Raw genomic sequence first — 20,745 nt, forward strand, 5'->3', positions numbered from 1 at the left:
CTGCAAAACAATGAGGGGGAATCTGTACAGAAGCAAAGTCATGTCTATGATACACTCAGCAAAATAAAGTCAGCAAAGGGATGCAGTATAGGATTCCATGAATCCACTTGGTGAAGCCAGTAAGACACTCATTAGATTCCAGGGGTTTATCTTAGTGCAATGAGGCAAAGGAGTCTAAGTTTTATTTTTAAAATGCTTACATGTTTAACTTTTTATTACTAAAGACTTTAATTAGAAAACAATAAAACTGGAGACTGTCCTTCTGTCCTAGGAGTGTATTAGGCCCGAGGAGCTCTGCTCTGAGATAGCTGCCATAGAGAAGATCGGAGGACCTGGTTCCTAGATAATTCCGGAAGTGACATCCTGATTCACCTCTCCATACCATAGAGCTGGAAGGGGTTGCTGTCAGGGGTCCAGGAACTCCTCTGCCTAGAAAGGAAAGCTAGCAGTGACCAACTGGGAGGGGGACAAGAGCGTGTGTCTGGATTGGAAGTGGCCACGAAGGTCACATCTGGCCTGGTCTCCTGACCTCCTGACCCCAGGGTCTGAGTATCTCCTGTGATTCTTGCCAGCATCCACGAGGCAGGCAAGAGAAAGAGTGCTTTGTGAAGGCCCTGCAGCAGAAGACAGACACAGAAGTGGAGCTTCACGAAGAAGCTTGATCCCAGGGCCACTGGAGTCTGAGGTCCAGTGGATGGAGAGCCATGATAATCCAGGTAAGTTGGCTTCTGTGGTCCCTCAACCAACACCAATGCTTTTGCCCAATGTCAGGGAACCATCTTTGTGACTCGGGGGTGCCTGGACTCCTGCCCCTTGACCTCCAAGAGCCCCACACTCCCATCTTAGAATGATAGGCTGTTGTTTTAGGTTCCTAAGTGTTCTTTCAATCGGAACATCGAGATTCTTGGAGCCCCGTTTTGTTCATGTCTTCAGCTAGCTGTTTTTGAGCACCCCTTTTGTGCCCCATATCATACTCATATTCCAAGGGTACCATGCCGGCTTTGCGGTTTTTTCTCACATGGGTGGGCATCCAAACTCAGGATCTGGAAGTTGTAATGAATGAGGGAAGGACTGGGAAGGGGAATCTGAGGTCACATGGTAAGATTCGGAAAAGGTGGGCTGGACTATCTATGTTTTCATTCACTTTTAAGTGTTGGCAACATGGCTTCTCTTGGATTAGTAAGACATTAATTGTTGAAACATTCAACTTTGGGTAACATGTAGCCCAGGTTTCTTGGGTAAGACCACCACTAGTCTACCCCCTCCCTACTACTTCTTTCTGAAGTTTCCTTCATGATGAGATAAAACTCATGAGAAGGCACAGTGAGCCAAGTTGTGTGTCTGACACCTGAAGCAGACGGCATTGTCTTCCTCTTTGTTAATGAATTGGCACTTACAAAAACAAACAAATAAAAAACCCCAAAACACTAAAATGTTTGTATAAAATTATAGAAAATAGCACCATGATCTTCCTAGCTATGAGCAATTGAACCTCATAACAATTAATTGAGACCAAACCATACAAAGATTTCTGCCTGGGAGGTGACAGAAAATTCAAAGATGCTGGTCAGACAGCTTAAACAAAACAGGAAGTCTCAGGTTCAGTGACAGACCTGGTTTCTAGGGAATATGTTACAGAAAGACTGAATAAAAAACAAACAAAACGATGCTGTCCCAATCAATCAATCAATCAATCAATCAATAAATAAAACAAAAAAAGAAAAACTGAACAAAATCTTACATAAATAACTGGAATTTCAACACACCCACCAATATATGTATTGGTACAGACATGCTTATGCCACACACAAACACATACTCTCTCTCGATAGATAGATAGATAGATAGATAGATAGATAGATAGATAGATAGATAGATAGATAGATAGATACCACACACAAACACATAGTCTCTCTCTCTCTCTCTCTCTCTAGATAGATAGATAGATAGATAGATAGATATAGATATATGTCGCTTTCTCTGTCTAAAAATCATAAGTGAGTAGAAAACTATGAGGAGATAACAATGGATGGTAGAGAAACAGTTGAATGAGGACTATGGAAGGCTTATGTTTAATGTGAGACGCTGGTCTCTGCTATCCATCCCTTGGGCACTAACATTTCTTAGGGGGCACAATTTTTAGACTAGGTTGAGAGTGTTAGTGAAATTTCATTCTTGAAGCCTCACATCTCTCACACCAACACTCAGCCTGAGAGAAGCTTTTCTCACATCCTGGTTGATCCAGTGAGCTCCAGAATATAAGCTCTAGGAAAGAACTCTAGCAACACTGACAGAAAACAGTCCTGACAAGTACCTGCTCAGGCTCTTTCAGTGTGAGCCAAGATTTAGGTCTGCGATGACACATCTGTTTGTAGACAAGGAATTGTCAATCCTTGCTTCTGTTGCTACATAAATTCCCAAAGGACATAATCAGTATCTACAGGAGACTACTTTTCCAGTGTGCACCTAAAGTGATCACAGAGCTCATATGCTGTGCTGCTCAAAGTGAGGCTCCCTGTGTCTTCAGATCTTAAGTGGAACATACACACACACACACACACACACACACACACACACACTCCCCCCCCCATAATCAAACACAATCAGAATGCCAAATGAACACACATTATCTGAGAGTATAGTGAATAAAATTTGATAAAAGCAGTGATGAACTATGGCCAATCCAGTTCTACTGAGAGAAAGTATGTGGGACCAGGCCCTTCCAACTGTTGAAAGGACCAGTTTAACCCAAATTACTTCCAGCTTAACTGCAAACATGATTGGCCATGAACACAGTGTACTTTGCATCTCCCCAAAACGTATACCTGCATAGGATTCTTACAATGCATGATTAAGGCTCACACACTTCAACCCTTATGCCTAGACTGTAATTCATACCACAGGCTCTGATTTACCTTTGGAGAAATCAAACTGCCTGAGTCCCATTTCACTCCTATCTGAACTTGAAGTTCTGTGTCGAAAATCCATTCAGCAAAATGAATTTGGATGTGTGGACAGCCTGGTGTTTTAGCCTCCTGTGATATGAGGGAATCTGAGGTTAACAGAGAGGGCCCAAGACAGTCAGCAAAGAACTGGGCATAATGACTACCTGTTGTTCAAAGCCTTGTTAGTGTAATTGGCTAGGATTCCCTGGAGTTCGTCTCTCTCATTTTTGATCTTCTGGAGAAACCTTTTGTGATTCTCCATCCTCCTCATTCTATGCTCCTGCTTATTGGTGGTGGAGGGTTGGGGTGATGCTTTTCCAACAGACCATGTAGGTTGAGATAATATGGCAGGTAATGGAGACAACATGATTTTCCTTTTCTTTGGGGCTCTTGTGACATTATTCATTTGTTGTGTTTTCTTGGGTATAATCACACTCATTCTGTTGGAATTTTGCTTCTAGTATCCTCTGTAGTGTTGGATTAGTGGAAAGATACTGTTTGAATTTGTTTTTGTGGCAGAATATCTTAATTTCTCCAACTATGGTCATAAAGAGTTTTCTGGGTATAGTAGCCAGGGCTGGCTTTTGTGTTCTCATAGAGTCTCTGCAAGACATTTTTCCAAGATCTTCTAGATATTTTCATTTCTGGTGACAAGTCTGATGTAATTCCCATAGGTCTTCCTTTGTATGTTACTTGAGTTTTTTCCCTTATAGCTTGTAATATTTTCTTTCTTTATACTGTACATTTATACTTTTGTCTAATATGTGACAGAATGATTTTCTGTATTGATCCAATCGATTTGGTGTGTTGTACGTTTCTTGTAAATTTAAGGCCATCTCAGCTTTAGGTTAAGGACTTTTAAAAATGATATTGTTGAAGATGTTTTTTCTGGGTCTTTGAACTGTTAACCCTCACCCACTTCTTTTTCTGTTATTCTTAGTTTTGTTCTTTTTTTTGTGTACTGCATTTGCTAGATGTTTTGAGTTAGGAGTTTTTTACTCTTTGTATTTTCTTTGAGTGACTTTGTAATATCATCTATGGTATTTCCTTTGCCTGCAATTCTCTTTTCTATGTTCTGTTGGTGAGGCTTGCATCTGTAGATCCTGATCTCTTTTGTAGGTTGTCCTTTTCTAGGGTTGCCACATTTGTGATTTTTATAACTTTATTTTTACTTTTTCTTTATTGATTTTGTTATGTATTTCCAGTCCAAATTTTATCCTCCTTCTCAGTTCCCCCTCCAAAAACCCCATCCCCTCCACTTCTAGCATTGCCTCTATTTATGAGGGTGCTCCTATACCCCCTCCTCCCCACACTCCTGCCTCAGTGCCCTGGCATTGCCCAACCCTGCATCATCATGCCTGTACAGGACCAAGGGCATGCCCTCCCATTGATGCCAGATTAGGCATTTCTCTGTTACGTATCCAGCTGGAACTCTGGGTATCCCCTCATGTACTATGTGCTTGGTGGTTTTGTGCATGTGAGTTTTGTGGGGCTCTGTTTCATTGATTTTGTTGTTCTGCTTATGGGGTTGCAAGCCCCTTCTCTTCCTTCAGTCCTTGTCCTAACTTTACATTCTGTGTTCCCTCGCTCGGTCTCATGTTTGGCTGCGTGCATAGCATTTCAAGAGACACCAACTACCAAAAGTTGCAGTTATGAAGTAGCATTGAATAATTTTATGGTATGGTGGAGGGAGTATCACCAAAACCTGAATAAGTACATAAAGGATTTGCAGCATTAGGAAGGTTGAGAACCATTGCTGTATACTGATATACTGAATCACCTTCTGATTACCCATAATCCTAACTTGATATGAATGTTATCTATCGTTGTTATACTGTGTTTAGGGAAAAGCAACAAAAATGTTCCTCCACCTGTGGGAAAAAAAGGAGAAAGAGAGAGAGAGAGAGAGAGAGAGAGAGAGAGAGAGAGAGAGAGAGAGAGAGAGAGAGAGAGAATGAATGAGAATATACCAGGCTCCTGACAGCATCAGATTTCTTGACATCAACAATAGTGACTTGGTTTGGTGTCTCCAGATGGAATGGATCCCAAGATGGGGCAGTCTCTGGATGGCCTTTCCTTCAAGCTCTGCTCCTCTCTTTATCCCTTCATTTCCTTTTGAGAGAAGGATTTCTGGATTAATACTTTTGAGATGGTTGGGTGGCCCCACCCTTCAAAGATTGCCATGCTTATCCAATAAATATGGTCTGTACAGTTCCTACTTCTTCTTTGTTTGGTATTTAGGCTAATGTCCTTCATGTTGGGTTCTGGGAATCTCTTGGGTCCCTGGCATCTGAGACTTTATAGTCGCTACACACAGTTCCCCCTCCCCAATGGCTACAGACCTCATTTCAAATGACTTTCCATCTGTACTTCTTCCCCATCTCCTCCCATGTCCGAACCAGAACCTCCTTTACCTCCTACTCTTCTCTCCCTCCCAGATCCTTCTCTCCTCCTACTTCCAAACATTCTTTTCTTCCCCCTTCTGAGTAGAACTGTAGCATTCACACTTTGGTGTGATCTTCCTTCTTCTTCAGTTTCCCATAGTCTGTTAGTTGTATCGTGGGCATTCCATGCATTTTTTGAACAATTTCCACTTATCAATAACTACATACCATGTGTGTCCTTTTGTGACTAGGATATCACACTGAGATTGATATTTCAACTTCCAAACATTGGCCTTTGAATTTCATGAAGTAATGTTTTTAAAGCTGAGTAGTACTTCTGTACAATGTACCATATTTTCTGTATCCATTCCTCTGTTGAGGGACATCTGGGTTGTTTTCAGTGTCTGGTCATTTTAAATATGGTTGCTATGAACATAGTGGTGCATGTGTTCTATTAATATATTGGAGAATCTTTTGGGTATATGCACCATGGTGGTATAACTGTATTTGAGGTAGAACTATTTCTAACTTTCTCAGGAATTGCCAGATTGATCTCCAAAGTCGTTTTTCCAACCTGCAGTCCCAGCATGAATGGAGGAATGTTCTTCTTTCTTCACATTTTTGCCAGAATCACCTGTCAGCTGAGTTTTGTTCTTGGCCCATCTGAGTGCTGTGAAGTGGAATCTTAGGGTCATTTGGATTTGCATTTCCCTGATGACTAAAGATGTTGAACATTTCTTTAAGTACATCTCAGCCATTCAAGATTCCTCAGTTGAGAATTTTCTGTTTAGCTCTGTACCCCATTCTTTAATAGGGTTATTAGGATCTCTGGAGTGTAAGTTCTTGAGTTATTTATATATTTTGGATATTGCCACGTACTTTGGTTGAGTCAGTTTGACATAGCGAAACCTGGGAAGCTGACCTATGAAGCAATGAGTTTCAAGGAAACTCTCTTCCTGGAGTCTGGCACTTTCTCCCCTAAATCTTTATAAACCATAAAATCAATCTTCCATCCCCGAATTAGCCTAGTGTATGGATTCACGTGTGCTCTATTTAGTATTACCTTAATGTAATGACTTTTAAGATTGAATTCTAACATAGCTAAAGCCTTTCCCAGTGTTCTAAGTTCCCAGATAGCAGCAAGGAGCTTAAACTATTCAGTAACTAATTAAGCACTGCAATAAAACAATAAAGCACTAGCCATTAGCTCAGTTATCTGCAGAAAGAGATTGGAATTCTCACTGAGATAGAAATTCTTTTTACAGACTACATTCCATGCCAACAGCAAGTTAATATACTATACTGATAAATGGGAATTCTCCAGACATAGATAAGAATTAAAAAGACCTAAGAATTCCAAGGTCCTTGACACTACTTTATTCCTGAGGCCAGGCAAGAGTTAATACTCCCCTAGCCCATTAACATTAAAGTGTGAAACTCTTGCCTGGCACAGGGCTGATCCAAAGCAGGTGCTAATCTCTAATGTAAACATCATCCTTTTGAAGTCACTCCTCTTACATCTGGAGGGATGCTTATCTCTAATGTAAACATTTATCTGGTTCCTACAAATTCTTTTTATAGTCACTCCTCTTGCACCTGGAAAACTTCTATGTACCCTATCTGCTATGTTTTACAATTTATGATATTCGCTGTAATATATTTAGTCTAAGTTCGACCAGAAAATTACATTCAGATTCTGCACAACCTCTCCTGTGTATGACACTTTGTCACTCTATCCTAAGCTTTGCCCACCTACACTAGAGAACCATTTCACGCAGGCACGGGACCCAGAGGGTCTGCAGCAGGATAGTAGCCCTCTATCAGACGTAGGGTTGGTACAGATGTCTTCCCAATATGTGTGTGCAATTTTGTCCTTTTGACAGTAACCTTTGACTTACAAAGCTTTTGAATTTTATGGGGTACCATTTGACAATGTTTTTTGTCTTACAGCATGAGCCATTGGTGTCCTGTACAGGAACATTTCCCCTGTGCCAATGTGTTCGAGGTTCTCTACTGCTCTCTCTTGTATTAGATTCAGTGTATCTTGTTTTATGTGGAGGTCCTTGAGTGACTTGGAATTGAGCATTGTACAAGGAGATAAGAATAGATCAATTTGCATTCTTCTATATGAAGACTGCCAGTTGAACAAACACCAATTGTTGAAAATGCTGTCTTTTATCCACTGGATGGTGTTGGCTCCTTTGACAAAGATCAAGTATCATATGAGTGTAGGTCCATTTCTAGGTCTTCAATTCTATTCCATCGGTCTACTTGTCTCTCTATACCAGTACCATGCCATTTTCATCACTATTGCCCTGTGGTATATTTTGAGATCAGGGATGGTGATTTCCCCAGCCATTCTTTTATTGTTAAGAATAGTTTTTGCTATACTGTGGTTTCTGTTATTCCAGATAAATTTGAGAATTGCTTGTTCTATCTCTGTGAAGAAATGAGTTGGAATTGTGATGGGGATTGCATTGAATCCGTAGATTGTTTTGGCGAGATGGACATTTTTTACTATATTAATCCTGCTCATCAATGACCATGGGAGATGTTTCCATCTTCTACAGTCTTCTTTGATTTCTTTGTTCAGAGACTTAATGTTCTTGTCATTCAGATCTTTCCCTTGCTTTGTTAGAATCACACCAGGATATTGTTTGTGACTATTGTGAAGTATGTAGTTTTTAAAAATTTCTCCCTCAGCCTAATTATCCTTTGAGTAGTATCCCGAGCTTTTGTCCCCGCCGGCAAGAACACACTCAGGACAACCGGAATCTTCTGCAGCAAAGCTTTATTGCTTACTTCTCCGGAAGATCTCGACCCCAGAAAATGGAGTCCCTTATATAGCACTCAGTCATGACGTTTCAGCACCTGATGTGGCGTGACAGCTCTTGATTCGTTGCTCGCTCATCACACCACTATTACACCCCGAGAATGGGCAGTGACTAGGAGTGAGTTCACTCTCGCACTTGCGCACAAGGCTTGTTTACTAGTTTGTCACAGCGGAGGCCAGCGCCATCTTATAATGGTGATTGCTCGCGGCACGCGCACGGCTCTCCACAGCGATTGCTCGCTGCACGCTGCACGCTGCACGGCTTTCCACATCTCCCCCTTTTTATTTTATTAAATTGAGGCTGGACTAGGTCTGTGTAATTATGCCCATCCGCTGTGGCTCCTGTCTTAGGTCGTTCCTCCAATGTCACAGCCTTTTCCTGTCATAGGGTAACCCTATCGCCACTGGGCCCCGTGTCTTAGGATGATCTGTGCATGAGGAAAGTTGCCCGTCCCTGGATACCGCAGTGCTATGTGACAGTAACTACTAAATGACCTAGGGCGAACTCTACAAAAGAGGCCAGCCACCAATGTCAACTAATTTTTGAGCATAGATAGCCAGATTTCGGGGGAGGCGCCTTGCTCAATGGCAGCAAGTGCTTGAGCTATCACAACCTTGTCACGTGTTTGTTGGGTTCTGAGCTTGCAAACCAACCAGAGCATGAACACAAGTCCACAGCAGGTGGCAACGCCAAATAAACCCACCCCCACCCATTCCTTAAAATAAGAAAATGCAGATGAAATCCAGGAGGAGAGGCCCTCTGTCAATGACAGGTCCACTCGCGTTGAGTTGATCTTTAAAACTGCCACCCTCAGGGCCTCAAGAGTCTCATCGAATCCCTCAGACCAATTTCCTGCAAGATACAAGGAAAGCTGTCTAGACAGATTAGCTGCATAAGTAAAATTTTCATATTGGACACTGGTAATACACAGGGCTTCCAGTTTTCTTTCACAACCCAACTGGGCCATCTGGTATAGAACTCCTATCTGTTCTTCTGCCAAGTCAAGGCGCTGATTCAATATCATCAGCCCTCCCTTTAACTTGGTACTAGCAGAAGTTTGGACAGTGATGGCATCAGCCAGATCTGCTGAAAGCTGATTTAATTTTGTGCCTGATTGAACCGTACTAACCATAGCATACCCTGCAGCTGTAGCAGCAGCTGCACTGGCTGAAATTGCTATGATCACGGCAGCAGTAATTCCAAAATCTCTTTTTTGTCGAAACAGGGATAAGGTGGAGGGTGTTTCCACCGGAACCGGGATCCAACGTGGGATCCGTGCTACCATGGCACGGGTGTTCTTTGTTATGTCCCAACATTGAGAAATCCAACAAGAATCATTGGAACAGACTTCAAATGAATCATTTGAAAGAATAAACAAGAAAGGGGGGTAAACACAGACTGGGGTAGATGGATAATTAATCTGGTTTACCAAAGTTTTATTGAACCCAGTGATCTCTACACTGGTATTAGTATATCCATAAGAATCCTGGGAGGCAGCATGTATTCCCCAATACTGAGCAAATCTTGAGATGCCATTAAAAGAAGCCTTTCCAACTGCTCCTCCCTGGATAAAGATCAAAGGATTGAGTTCTGTACAACTGCCATTGACTCCACAAAGCACCCACTTGTGAAAGGGATGCATTCTAAAGTCCTGTATGAAAAGTCCTTCTTTCATAACAAATTCCTTCTCTGGATCATCTATCATGTTGGGAGAAAAGGAAAAGGTTTTACTCTGATCTGCCCAACGAGTGATGGAGGATTGACAATCAGACCAAGGCAATATCAGCCCTTCATCTTCCAAGCTACAATGAGGGGCTATTTTTGGTTGGTGGGGACGTTCTTTGTCTGAAAAGTTAGGTGGTAGAAATGTACCATTAACCCAAATTGCCTCCTGCCAAAAGGTCCGATTTGTAAAGGTTATATCTGCATTGGAAGTATCTTGGGTTGTGCTTACCCAACCTCCTCGGTGCTCATTAAACTTCCCCAAAGCTCGAGCTGTGAGGTTGATACATTTTCCTGGTCCATTAATTTGAAAACATAAAGAACCCTGTTCTAATAAAGAGCGATTTTCCCCTAATGGTGCTCGGGTGGGATCATAGGGTAGATATGGCAAATCTAATGTTTTATTAGTAGTAAAGAATTTTGGAAAAACTATAGCATTATGGCGAACTGGCATTGGTTTAGGGAAAGTCGAAAGAATGGCCCATCTCTGTTCGCCCCTCATACTAGGAACCTGAGACAAGTTCAGCATTGTCAGGATCAGGAGCAGTCCTCGGGAGGTCTGCATCTTCTGCACCATCCTTGATGAATATCTTGCGGGTGAGTCGTTCCGGCAGCCAAAATGGGTTGTCTTCACTCTGTGGAAAAACACAAACAGCTCCCCTGGATCTTATCAAAATAGGATCCGGGCCTTTCCACAGACCAGTTAAGACATCCTTCCATTTGACCATTTCTTTTGGTCTATCAGGGTCTGAGCTATGTCGATCAGCTGCAGAGCGACCTTGCTCATCAAGATTCAAAAAATTGAGTGTAAAGAGTGCCATAGATACAGCTACTCTTGGCACTGAGGGCAGAGTCTCATCAACTCCCCTTTTTTGTTTTATGAGATAAGACTTAAGTGTACAGTGAGCACGTTCCACAATGCCTTGTCCTTGAGGATTATAAGGAAGGCCAGTCAAGTGAGTGACATCCATTTGATGACAAAATTGCTGAAATTTAGTAGAGGTATATGCTGGCCCATTATCAGTTTTAAGAATTGTGGGCTTGCCCCAAGCACTCCATGCTTCTAAACAGTGCTGTATAACATGAGAGGCTTTCTCACCTGTTAAAGGTGTAGCAAACATAACACCAGAGCAGGTGTCAATGGAAACATGTAAATATTGATTTCTTCCAAAGGAGGAAATATGAGTGACATCCATTTGCCAGACCTGTAATGGTCTGATGCCTCGGGGGTTTACCCCTACATGAGGAGTAGGCAGAAATTGACAACAGTTTTGACATTGGGTGACAATGTCACGAGCTTCTTTCCTAGTTAAAGTGAAACGGCGGCGTAATGTTTCAGCCGTCACGTGGAAGCGTTTATGAAACTCCCTTGCAGCCTCTGACTGCGAGGACAGAGCAGCAGCCACTATTCTAGTAGCTTTGTCTGCCAAGTCATTTCCATGAGACATGGGGCCAGGAAGGCCAGAATGAGCCCTAACATGAGTAATATACACAAGATGTCTTCTATGTAACAAGGCTGACTGAATTTGCTGAAAAATGTGAGCAAGCTTGCTAGAGGGTCTAATTAAGCCAGCAACTTCAAGCATATTAACTGCATTGACCACATATGAAGAGTCAGATACAATATTGAGCGGTCCCGGAAAAGTTTCAAGGACTTCTAGAACTACCAAACACTCTACAATCTGGGGTGATGTCTCATTATATTGTTTAGATGTTACTTGGCCATTTACTACATATGCACCTATGCCAGATTTGGATCCATCTGTATACACTACTACCCCATCCGGAAGTGGGTGTTTGGCTGTTATTACTGGAAACACTATGGCTTGGCTTAAGGCAAATTGTAAAATTGGATGTTTTGGATAATGATTATCAATTTGTCCTGAATAAGAGGCAACCAAGGCTGCCCAATCGTTTGTTGTTGCTGCCAGGGTTTGAACTTGAGCAGAAGTATAAGGTACGATTAGCATATGAGGTTCTTTCCCAAAATAAGTAATAGCTGCTTTTATCCCCCTAAGTGCAAGTTGAGCAATTGCATTAGGATACCACTCAATGATTTTTGCAGGGGAAGCATTAGGATGGACCCACAATAAGGGTCCTTTTTGCCATAAGACTGCTGTTGGTAACTGTGCAGTTTTTAATATGCACAATTCAAATGACTTTGACTCCTCAATGCGTTGTAATTGAGCATCTTGTAAGGCCTTTTCTATCGTTTGTAAAGCTTGACATGCAGCTGGGGTAAGTGCTCTGTGGGAGGAGATGTGGGTATCTCCCTCTAATATGTCAAATAAGGGCTTTAATTCTGCTGATGGAATTTTCAAAAATGGTCTTAGCCAATTAATATCTCCTAGCAATTTTTGGAAATCATTCAAGGTATGTAGTTGATCTTTGCGAATCTCTAATTTTTGAGGAACAATTTTGTCAGGATAAATGAGTGACCCTAGGAAGGCTCCCATTCGAGCAACTTGCACCTTTTCAGTGGCCACCTGCAATCCCCATTGCCCTAACGTTTTTATTAATATAGGGTATGCATCTTGCAATAACTTTGAATTTTTATGGCAAATCAAAATGTCATCCATATAAATTATCACCTGTAATGATGGAAAATGCTCTCTAACTGACTTAAGTGCCAATTGCACATACAGTTGACACATGGTGGGGCTATTCGCCATCCCCTGAGGTAGGGCCTTCCATTGGTATCTTTGATCCGGTTCTAAATGATTAATGGCTGGGATGGTAAATGCAAATCTTTGCCTATCTTGAGGGCATAAAGGTATAGAGAAAAAGCAATCTTTAATATCTATAATTATAATTTCCCAATTTTTGGGTAAGGCAGAAAGCAATGGTAGCCCTCGCTGAACTGGTCCAAATAGACGCATTTGTGCATTAATGGCTCTAAGATCATGTAATAAGCGCCATTTGCCAGATTTTTTCTTAATTACGAAAATAGGTGTATTCCAGGGTGAGGTAGAGGGCTCTAAATGACCCAAGCGTAGCTGTTCAGAAATTAGTTTTGTAGCTGCTTCTAACTTTTCAGAGGAGAGAGGCCATTGAGGAACCCATACAACTTCCTCTGTAAGCCATGGTATGGGCATGGAGCCCTCAACGGCCCCTAGAAAAAACCCAAACCTTGTCTCCCATTATTACCTTTTTGAGGGATAGGTTCAAGTTTACCCTGCTCTCCTTTCCCTAATCCCCTTCCTTCTTTATAGCCCATTTTCTTCATTATTTGAACAGCTTGTGGCGAGTATTCATTAGTCAAAGTCAGTCCTAGTGCCTGTAAAATGTCTCTCCCCCAGAGATTTACTGGGAGTGGTAAAACATAGGGAGTGAATCGTCCTGTTTGACCTTCAGGAGCTGTCCAGCTCAAAGAACGGGAAGTAATAGTGGGACAGGACTGATAACCTAAACCTTGCAAAGAACGTGATGACTGAGTAACGGGCCAAGTTTTTGGCCACCATTGGGAAGACAGGATACTTTTATCTGCTCCTGTGTCTAAAATCCCTTTAAATTGTTTTCCTTCTATAACTAATTCTAAGAATGGCCTGGAGTCAAGAGGCATCACTAAGTAAGCAGAATCATTTCCAGTAGAACCAATCCCTCTGGTAGCTCGAGGGACACCAGAGGAAGGAAAACAGCCATGTAGGCTTGGCAAAATTATTAACTGAGCTATTCTATCCCCTTGTGAAATAGAAAAGACACCCTGAGGACAGGAACAGAGAACTTGAAGTTCCCCTTCATAGTCTTGATCTACGACTCCAGGGTGAACAATAAGACCTTGTAAGGTAAGGGAGGCCCGGCCCAATATTAGGCCAACACTCCCGGATGGCAGAGGTCCTTTATAATCAGTAGGAATAGGCTGTACCCCCATTTGGGGCATTAGCATGAATCGGGTGGTGGTACGGAGGTCCAACCCAGCTGATCCTTCTGTTGCCCTGCGGACTGTGGGGTCCACCTTTTGCCTGTCGAGGTCCCATATGTTTTCGGGCCCTGAGACCTGAGGGCCCTGTACTGGTTTTTTGGAACGGTCTCATTATCTACTGCTTGAGGGAATCCTGGCTGCAGGGGCCTGCCTCGAATGTCCCTGACTGAACGACAATCTCTAGCCCAATGATATCCTTTTCCACACTTAGTACACAGTCCTGGTGCTCTCCTTTTGACAAGGGCTCTACAGTCCTTTTTTAAGTGTCCTGGTTTGCCACAATTATAGCAGAGTTTGAGCTCAGCCATGTCAGGGCGTTTTTGCCCTTGTAGAATGGCAGCTGCTAAACCTGCATTAGTGAGTGGCCCTCCAAGCTCACGGCAAACCTTCAACCAATCCTGCAGTCCCTTGCTCTTTCTAGGTGTAATAGCCGCCCTGCATTCCTGGGTAGCCTGTTCATAGATCAACTGTTCAATTTTTTTTTTTTTTTTTTTTTAATATTTTTATTACATAATTTCCTCAATTACATTTCCAATACTATCCCAAAAGTCCCCCATAGCGCCCCCCACTTCCCTACCCACCCATTCCCATTCTTTTGGCCCTGGCATTCCCCTATATTGGGGCATATAAAGTTTGCAAGTCCAATGGGCCTCTCTTTCCATTGATGGCCGACTAGGCCATCTTTCGATACATATGCAGCTAGAGACAAGAGCTCCAGGGTTCCGGTTAGTACATCATGTTGTTCCAACAATAGGGTTGCAGATCCCTTTAGCTCCTTGGGTACTTTCTCTAGCTTCTCCATTGGGAGCCCTGTGATACATCCAATAGCTGACTGTGAACATCCACTCCTGTGTTTGCTAGGCCCCGGCATCGTCTCACAAGAGACAGCTATATTTGGGTCCTTTCAGCAAGATCTTGCTAGTGTATGCAATGGTGTCAGCGTTTAGAAGCTGATTATGGGACGGATCCCTGGATACAGCAGTCTCTAAATGGACCATCCTTTCATCACAGCTACGAACTTTGTCTCTGTAGCTCCTTCCCTGGGTGTTTTGTTCCCAATTCTAAGAAGGTGCACAGTGTCCACACTTTGGTCTTCATTCTTCTTGAGTTTCATGCGTTTAGCAAATTGTATCTTATATCTTGGGTATCCTAAGTTTTGGGCTAATATCCACTTATCAATGAATACATATTGTGTGAGTTCTTTTGTGATTGTGTTACTTCACTCAAGATGATGCCCTCCAGGTCCATCCATTTGGCTAGGAATTTCATAAATTCATTCTTTTTAATAGCTGAGTAGTACTCCATTGTGTAAATGTACCATAATTTCTGTATCCATTCCTCTGTTGAGGGACATCTGGGTTCTTTCCAGCTTCTGGCTATTATAAATAGGGCTGCTATGAACATAGTGGAGCATGTGTCCTTCTTACCGGTTGGGACATCTTCTGGATATATGCCCAGGAGAGGTATTGCTGGATCCTCCGGTAGTACTATGTCCAATTTTCTGAGGAACCGCCAGACTGATTTCCAGAGTGGTTGTACAAGCTTGCAATCCCACCAACAATGGAGGAGTGTTCCTCTTTCTCCACATCCTCGCCAGCATCTGCTGTCACCTGAATTTTTGATCTTAGCCATTCTGACTGGTGTGAGGTGGAATCTCAGGGTTGTTTTGATTTGCATTTCCCTGATGATTAAGGATGTTGAACATTTTTTCAGGTGCTTCTCTGCCATTCGGTATTCCTCAGGTGAGAATTCTTTGTTCAGTTCTGAGCCCCATTTTTTAATGGGGTTATTTGACTTTCTGGAGTCCACCTTCTTGAGTTCTTTATATATATTGGATATTAGTCCCTTATCTGATTTAGGATAGGTGAAGATCCTTTCCCAATCTGTTGGTGGTTTTTTTGTCTTATTGATGGTGTCTTTAGCCTTGCAGAAGCTTTGTAGTTTCATGAGGTCCCACTTGTCAATTCTCGATCTTACAGCACAAGCCATTACTGTTCTATTCAGGAATTTTTCCCCTGTGCCCATATCTTCAAGGCTTTTCCCCACTTTCTCCTCTATAAGTTTCAGTGTCTCTGGTTTTATGTGAAGTTCCTTGATCCACTTAGACTTGACCTTAGTACAAGGAGATAGGAATGGATCGATTCGCATTCTTCTACATGTTAACAACCAGTTGTGCCAGCACCATTTGTTGAAAATGCTGTCTTTCTTCCACTGGATGTTTTTAGCTCCCTTGTCGAAGATCAAGTGACCATAGGTGTGTGGGTTCATTTCTGGGTCTTCAATTCTATTCCATTGGTCTATTTGTCTGTCACTATACCAGTACCATGCAGTTTTTATCACAATTGCTCTGTAGTAGAGCTTTAGGTCCGGCATGGTGATTCCACCAGAGGTTCTTTTATCCTTGAGAAGAGTTTTTGCTATCCTAGGTTTTTTGTTATTCCAGATGAATTTGCAGATTGCACTTTCTAATTCGTTGAAGAATTGATTTGGAATTTTGATGGGGATTGCATTGAATCTGTAGATTGCTTTTGGCAAGATAGCCATTTTTACAATGTTGATCCTGCCAATCCATGAGCATGGGAGATCTTTCCATCTTCTGAGATCTTCTATAATTTCTTTCTTCAGAGACTTGAAGTTTTTATTATACAGATCTTTCACTTCCTTAGTTAGAGTCACGCCAAGATATTTTATATTATTTGTGACTATTGAGAAGGGTGTTGTTTCCCTAATTTCTTTCTCAGCCTGTTTATTCTTTGTGTAGAGAAAGGCCATTGATTTGTTTGAGTTAATTTTATATCCAGCTACTTCACCGAAGCTGTTTATCAGGCTTAGGAGTTCTCTGGTGGAATTTTTAGGGTCACTTATATATACTATCATATCATCTGCAAAAAGTGATATTTTGACTTCATCTTTTCCAATTTGTATCCCTTTGATCTCCTTTTGTTGTCGAATTGCTCTGGCTAGGACTTCAAGTACAATGTTGAATAGGTATGGAGAAAGTGGACATCCTTGTCTAGTCCCTGATTTTAGAGGGATTGCTTCAAGCTTCTCACCATTTACTTTGATGTTGGCTACTGGTTTGCTGTAGATTGCTTTTATCATGTTTAGGTATGGGCCTTGAATTCCTGATCTTTCCAAGACTTTTATCATGAATGGGTGTTGGATCTTGTCAAATGCTTTTTCCGCATCTAAGGAGATGACCATGTGGTTTTTATCTTTGAGTTTGTTTATATACTGGATTACGTTGATGGATTTCCGTATATTGAACCATCCCTGCATCCCTGGGATGAAACCTACTTGGTCAGGATGGATGATTGTTTTGATGTGTTCTTGGATTCGGTTAGCAAGAACTTTATTGAGGATTTTTGCATCAATATTCATAAGGGATATTGGTCTGAAGTTTTCTATCTTTGTTGGGTCTTTTTGTGGTTTAGGTATCAGAGTAATTGTGGCTTCATAGAATGAGTTGGGTAGAGTACCTTCTGTTTCTATTTTGTGGAATAGTTTGTGAAGAACTGGGATTAGATCTTCTTTGAAGGTCTGATAGAACTCTGCACTAAACCCATCTGGTCCTGGGCTTTTTTTAGTTGGGAGACTATTAATGACTGCTTCTATTTCTTTGGGGGATATAGGGCTGTTTAGATCATTAACCTGATCTTGATTCAACTTTGGTACCTGGTATCTGTCTAGGAACTTGTCCATTTCATCCAGGTTCTCCAGTTTTGTTGAGTATAGCCTTTGGTAGAAGGATCTGATGGTGTTTTGGATGTCTTCAGGATCTGTTGTTATGTCTCCTTTTTCATTTCTGATTTTGTTAATTAGGATGCTTTCCCTGTGCCCTCTAGTGAGTCTGGCTAAGGGTTTATCTATCTTGTTGATTTTCTCAAAGAACCAGCTCCTTGATTGGTTGATTCTTTGAATAGTTTTTCTTGTTTCTACTTGGTTGATTTCACCCCTGAGTTTGATTATTTCCTGCCGTCTACTCCTCTTGGGTGAATTTGCTTCCTTTTGTTCTAGTGCTTTTAGGTGTGTTGTCAAGCTGCTAATGTGTGCTCTCTCTAGTTTCCTTTTGGAGGCACTCAGAGCTATGAGTTTTCCTCTTAAAAATGCTTTCATTGCGTCCCATAAGTTTGGGTATGTTGTGGCTTCATTTTCATTGAACTCTAAAAAGTCCTTAATTTCTTTCTTTATTCCTTCCTTGACCAAGGTATCATTGAGAAGAGTGTTGTTCAGTTTCCACGTGAAGGTTGGCTTTCTATTATTTATTTTGTTATTGAAGATCATCCTTAGTCCATGGTGATCTGATAGGATGCATGGGACAATTTCAATATTTTTATATCTGTTGAGGCCTGTTTTGTGACCAATTATGTGGTCAATTTTGGAGAAGGTACCATGAGGTGCTGAGAAGAAGGTATATCCTTTCGTTTTAGGATAGAATGTTCTGTAGATATCTGCCAGATCCATTTGATTCATAATTTCTCTTAGTTTCACTGTGTCCCTGTTTAGTTTCTGTTTCCATGATCTGTCCATTGGTGAAAGTGGTGTGTTGAAGTCTCCCACTATTATTGTATGAGGTGCAATGTGTGCTTTGAGATTTACTAAAGTTTCTTTAATGAATGTGGCTGCCTTTGTATTTGGAGCATAGATATTCAGGATTGATAGTTCCTCTTGGAGGATTTTACCTTTGATGAGTATGAAGTGTCCCTCCCTGTCTTTTTTAATGACTTTGGGTTGGAAGTCAATCTTATCAGATATTAGAATGGCTACTCCAGCTTGTTTCTTCACGCCATTTGCTTGGAGAATTGTTTTCCAGCCTTTCATTCTGAGGTAGTGTCTATCCTTTTCTCTGAGATGAGTTTCCTGTAAGCAGCAAAATGTTGGGTCTTGTTTGTGTAGCCAGTTTGTTAGTCTATGTCTTTTTATCGGGGAGTTGAGTCCATTGATATTAAGAGATATTAAGGAAAAGAAATTGGTGTTTCCTGTTATTTTTGATGTTAAAGTTGGCATTTTGTTCTTGTGGCTGTCTTCTTTTAGGTTTGTTGAGGGATTACCTTCTTGTTGTTTCTAGGGCGTGGTTCCTGTCCTTGTATTGGTTTTTTTCTGTTATTATCCTTTGAAGGGCTGGATTCGTAGAGAGATAATGTGTGAATTTGGTTTTGTCGTGGAATACTTTGGTTTCTCCATCTATGTTAATTGAGAGTTTGGCTGGGTATAGTAGCCTGGGTTGGAATTTGTGTTCTTTTAGTGTCTGTATAACATCTGTCCAGGATCTTCTGGCTTTCATAGTCTCTGGTGAAAAATCTGGTGTAATTCTGATAGGCTTGCCTTTATATGTTACTTGGCCTTTTTCTCTTACTGCTTTTAGTATTCTATCTTTATTTAGAGCATTTGTTGCTCTGATTATTATGTGTCGGGAGGTATTTCTTTTCTGATCCAGTCTATTTGGAGTTCTGTAGGCTTCTTGTATGTTCATGGGCATCTCTTTCTTTAGATTTGGGAAGTTTTCTTCTATAATTTTGTTGAAGATGTTTGCTGGTCCTTTGAGTTGAAAATCTTCATTCTCATCCACTCCTATTATCCGTAGGTTTGGTCTTCTCATTATGTCCTGTATTTCTTGGATGTTTTGAGTTAGGATCTTTTTGCATTTTCCATTTTCCTTGATTGTTGTGCCGATGTTCTCTATGGAATCTTCTGCACCTGAGATTCTCTCTTCCATCTCTTGTATTCTGTTGCTGATGCTTGCATCTATGGTTCCAGATTTCTTTCCTAGGGTTTCTATCTCCAGTGTTGCCTCATTTTGGGTTTTCTTTATTGTGTCTACTTCCCGTTTTAGGTCTAGTATGGTTTTGTTCATTTCCATCATCTGTTTGGATGTGTTTTCCTGTTTTTCTGTAAGGACTTCTACCTGTTTGATTATGTTATCATGTTTTTCTTTAAGGATTTGTAACTCTTTAGCAGTGTTCTCCTGCAATTCTTTAAGGGATTTTTGTGCTTCCTCTTTATTGTCTTCTTCCTTTTTAGCAGTGTTCTCCTGCATTTCTTTAAGTGTGTTATTAACGTCCTTCTTGAAGTCCTCTATCATCATCAGGAGATATGCTTTTAAATCCGTGTCTAGCTTTTCCGGTGTGTTGGGGTGCCCTGGACTGGGTGAAGTGGGGGTGCTGGGTTCTGATGATGGTGAGTGGTCTTGGTTTCTGTTAGTAAGATTATTACGTTTACCTTTCGCCATCTGGTAATCTCTGGGGTTAGTTGTTATCGTTGTCACTATTTAAAGATTGGAGCAGAAGCTGTGTTCCACTCACCAGCAGTCCCAAAATCCTGCGGCGGGGGTCGTGGGTAGCTGGCGGGTGTCAGGCAACCCTGCGCTCCCGCTACCCTGGCGCTGATCCGGCCGGGTGAGGCCTGTGGCCCTACTCAGGCTGGTTTCTGCTTCCCTAACTAATGCAGTCTCAGGTCCCGCGCAATTGGATTGGAGCAGAAGCTGTGCTCCCCTCACCAGAAGTCTTAAGATCCTGTGGCGGGTGTTGTGGGCAGTTGGCGAGTGTCAGCAGACCCTGCACCCCAGCTGCTCAGGTGCTTTTCTGACCGGAAGAGGCTTGTGGCCCTGTGTGGGCCGGATTTCTCTCTCCCCAACCAGAGCAGTCTCAGGTCCCGCGTGATTGGACTGGAGCAGAAGCTGTGTTCCACTCACCTGCAGTCCCAAAATCCTGCGGCGGGGGTCGTGGGTAGCTGGCGGGTGTCAGGCAACCCTGCGCTCCCGCTACCCTGGCGCTGATCCGGCCGGGTGAGGCCTGTGGCCCTACTCAGGCCGGTTTCTGCTTCCCTAACTAATGCAGTCTCAGGTCCCGCGCAATTGGATTGGAGCAGAAGCTGTGTTCCACTCACCAGCAGTCCCAAAATCCTGCGGCGGGGGTCGTGGGTAGCTGGCGGGTGTCAGG

The 20,745-nt window shown here is 42.1% G+C and overlaps 1 long non-coding RNA gene across 1 annotated transcript in view; it reads left to right on the forward strand.

Annotated features, from left to right (window-relative positions):
- The first annotated feature begins 412 nt into the window (after positions 1-412).
- LOC147001688 (uncharacterized) overlaps positions 413-20,745 on the forward strand; it is a 117,633-nt gene continuing 97,300 nt past the window's right edge. The window contains exon 1 of the long non-coding RNA XR_015044614.1: positions 413-716. This is a non-coding gene — a long non-coding RNA (uncharacterized LOC147001688). The remainder of the gene's footprint in view (positions 717-20,745) is intronic.

This window comes from Mus caroli, unplaced genomic scaffold, assembly GCF_978045245.1.
Source record: "Mus caroli unplaced genomic scaffold, Mus_caroli_1 scaffold_12, whole genome shotgun sequence".
NCBI lineage: Eukaryota > Metazoa > Chordata > Mammalia > Rodentia > Muridae > Mus > Mus caroli.